This window comes from Carassius gibelio, chromosome B2 (assembly GCF_023724105.1).
Source record: "Carassius gibelio isolate Cgi1373 ecotype wild population from Czech Republic chromosome B2, carGib1.2-hapl.c, whole genome shotgun sequence".
NCBI lineage: Eukaryota > Metazoa > Chordata > Actinopteri > Cypriniformes > Cyprinidae > Carassius > Carassius gibelio.
Window position 1 is genome coordinate 32,149,860 of NC_068397.1, and position 4,147 is coordinate 32,154,006.

Sequence of the window (4,147 nt, forward strand, 5' to 3'; positions counted from 1 at the left end):
TCCGTTCTTTGGCAGCTGTCAGAAGTCCCCCGTTCCCTGCTCCTCCGCATCATGGCGGACGGCAGCAGTCCCCCGTTCGCTGCTCCTCCGCATCATGGCAGATGGCAGCAGGCTCCGGCCTTCAGGCAAACAGCGTAACCACTGTAACAATGTTCTTTCAGGGGAAGAAGGAGGCGGGAACCGGTGGACAATCAAATAAGCTTTGATAATAAAATAGATAGTTTTAAGTGTTCCTGTAGCTCAAGTGGTTTGCCCCATGAAGCGCAAGTTTGGGGGTTCGATTCCCCGGGAACACATGATAGGAAAAATTGATAGCCTGAATGCACTGTGTCGCTTTGGATAAAAGTGTCTGCTAAATGCATAAATTTAATTTAATTTAACCGTATTTCTGTTTTATTTCATCCTTTTAACATGTTTTAACTATTATACAGAGAGATCAGATTCCATTCCAATTTTAGTAACCCACTGGATTGAGCATTACACAGTGGCTGTAGTTCATGGCGTTACACCCTTTGCAGTCTCCCACCTAGAACCAGACATCCTTTAAGGCCAATGGCCACTAGGTGACCTCCAGGATGTTGACAAGAGTTTTCAGTCAACTGTAATGTATCTCTGTTGTCCTTTCATGGAGGCTCTGTAGCATTCGATGGATCATGGGAACCATGAGCTACATTCTCTGCTTGCCAAGCTTGCCCTGTTTATCTCTCTACTCAACAACCTTCACATAAAAGACATTAAACCAACACAATAAAACCAGGTAAACTCAGTCACCCGGTGTATATAAAATCCACAGAAAGTGTAATACAAAGTATTGTCATGCTGCTCTTTTATGCAGTTGTACTTCGTGCTTTCTGTCATATATCTAGACAGGGCAACCATACATTTAAAGAAATACTGTCACGATCATTAGCTGTCACGATCAAGTTTCCATCAACTCCAATAGAGGGCAGTTTAGCCCTGTCTAGCATTTCTGAGCGTTTTTCCTGTGTTTGTTCTTCCTGTGTCTGATTTTGGATTGTGTATACCACCTTTGATTCTCTGCTGCCTGCCCCGACTTATGCTTGTGACTGTTATTGATTCTGGATATCCCTGACATACCTGATGCCGTTCCTGATTACTGCTTGTCCAACCAATCGTAAAATAAAGTTCTGCATATGGATCCGAATGTCTCTAACTCTTCGTAACACATACACACACATACACAAATGTTAAAAGGAATAAAATTAACTAAAAAACATGTAAACCAATTAAAACTCTATAGTACATTGAATTATTATAATAAATAGAGCGATAAAACATTTTTTTTGTGTGACAGTGATACAACCTCACGTCACTTGACAGTTTTATAGAGAAGGGATCCTGTGCACTTTGTGAACATTGATTGTTTTTCTACAGAATGCACTTTTTGACTTGTTGTTGTGCGCTTCGGTGAGCTACTGCTTTAATGTATCAGGTTCTGATTAAACAATTCAGCAGATTGAAATTCTGGATCTCTTAGAGATGCACATGATACAGACTGACCGTAGCAGGACATTTTACACAGGGAGAGGCAACTCTAGTTCTGGGGGGCCACTGTCCTGCAAAATTTAGTTTGAGAACCCCAAAAACACATTTCCTTTTACCTGTTAGCCAGCACCCCCATTATGGGACTCACAGATGAAAGTGCCCTACCTAACTTTAAATTTTAACAGTTGCTTGCAGTGTGTAACACACAATTTTTGGGCTTTACTTTTTATCTACCAGATTTGATAATGCTCGGAAATATTAAAAGTTACAGACAATGAAATGCCTTGAATTTGTCTTTTTAATTTGATAAAAGTCCTAGAGCAATCTAAAAAATTATGGATTTAAAGTCACATGTCTCATGATTTTCTATTTCAAATTGAAGAAGAAAATGAAAAATTTGATTCCTGCTACCTTTTTTTGAGACTATGTCTAGTCCCCCCACCCCCCAAATATAAAAAATATTTGTCAACTGTATTGAAGGGTTCTAAAAACTATTTTAGTCATTAAACATAGCACTGTTTTTTAATTATAAAATACTAGATAGAAACTTCATAGAAGACATCATATAAGTGGATTAATCGAGCACTAAAAAAATACAATAAGAATAATTTGAGTAAGAAAAAAAAAATATATATTTTACTTTGTATGCCAATTACAGAACATCCGAGATTGCTAGAAATAAAGCATTTACAATGAATTACAATGAAAATACATGCTGAGTATTTATAGGTGCTGGCCAGTTATAGAGATGGTAATAATACAAATGCACCATAAAGTCAATAAATCACTCTCTAATAATTTACATTGTTTACACTGATAGGCGTAATTACACAGTAAGAGCGAGCTGATTTGCACTCAAACAGATGGTAATCATGCAAATACAGGCACATTCAACATAAAACACACTCACACATATATGAAAACTGTTGAAAAATAAAACAAATAAAGAAAAAGGTGATCGCTAAGTTCCGCCTCCATCAGATGACAGGTGCCTCAGAGCTTGTGTCACGAGCCGCCTTGAGTGAGCACCAGAATTCAAATAAACTATCATCCACTTTTCTTTCCCTTTTTTTTTCGGAGGATCATCACATTCTGTTTGTGATACTATATGCTGCAAAACCATGCCATTTTTTACTACTAATATGCAGTTTCTGACCGTGAGTTATTCCATAACTGAAATGTAAACAAAGTTGTTTCATTATGTGTTTTGCTGAAAAATGTAACTTATGCATAAAGTACAGTAATGCATATTTGGTTTTTGGGTACCTTGCAATATTTGTTTTGCATTTAGATTGTTTCTTGTCTGAGACTTTTATGTATTTCTGTATGGGAGGAATGAGTGATGTGTTCTATTGTTGGGGTGGGAAATAACTGTGACAAAATGGAAATGTGTTTCCCTGTTACAATAAACAATAAAACAATAAACACATTGTTCAAAAAGAAACGTAAACAAAGGCATTATTATCCATATTACAACATTATTGCTTCGTTGGACTAAACGTTCTCCATGAAATGTCGTTCAGTGAACCCTTACCTTTCTAACTTAACCAGAATTTATAGCTGTGGATGTGTTTATGACTCATTATTACAATGAATCTGGTATGAACTGCGTTTTTTTTCTTCATTTTATTTTATGTGTACTGCTTAAACAAATCTAGCAAATACATTATTTATAAGCTTTCCATTCAAAAACAGTGATCTGTCGTCGATGATTGAGGCTTAGATCTTTATAATAATATATGGTTAAAGATTCAATTTGTCCCGTTTCATTTAATCTATTCGTAAACATTGACACGTGCGAACACAGGGAGTTAAGGACGCCCACGTCAGGGTGCAGGCTAACAGGTTAAATGATACACTTCCCTAATGGCTATTTAGGAGTACACCATTCTACCTTGTTTCAAGGCCATAGATCTTGAGGTCCATGATCACTTCTAGTGGAGAAATAACATATAAAGTATGCCATTGATATAACATTTGAAATTACTGTGGATATCTTTATAAATTCACAGTTCAATTTTTTTTTTTTTTATTATTTATTTTTATTTATTTTTTCCTGCTATGTGATAAAGCAGATTTGAGAATATTTTCTTGTTACGGCTCTCATTTCTTTGAAAACCTATTGTTTTAGGTTTATTTGTAGGCCGAGACAAATGACTACAACTGTGATGTTGTAGCCCCTACAGGTCAGTCCACATTTCATCATGATTGACAGTTCCAGATGTGATTATTATGGAGAAGCAAATCAAAATAATGTCCTATGAAATGACCCACCAGTGTTACAATGCTTTCCCTGCCCTGTCTCTGTGTTGTTGAAATTCAATTTATTTGCTAGATATTAATAAACAAGATAGATCGCTTGATCCAGGTTTCACAGTATAACAGTATAACAATCAACAATGCTTGATGTAAGGCAAAAAAAGACACCTGCAATAATAAAAATTGTTTTGCTCATTATTGAAATACTGAGTTAATAGTGTGTAAATTACATTTAATTTTCTGAAGAAAATGCACAACAACAGATTAAGTTTCTGAGAGAAATGCCTCCCTCACTTGACATTGATCTTACCCTGCAATAACACATAGGCAGAGAGAATAGCATCAAAAAATCTTATTAATGGGGACATAACACACACCCTTT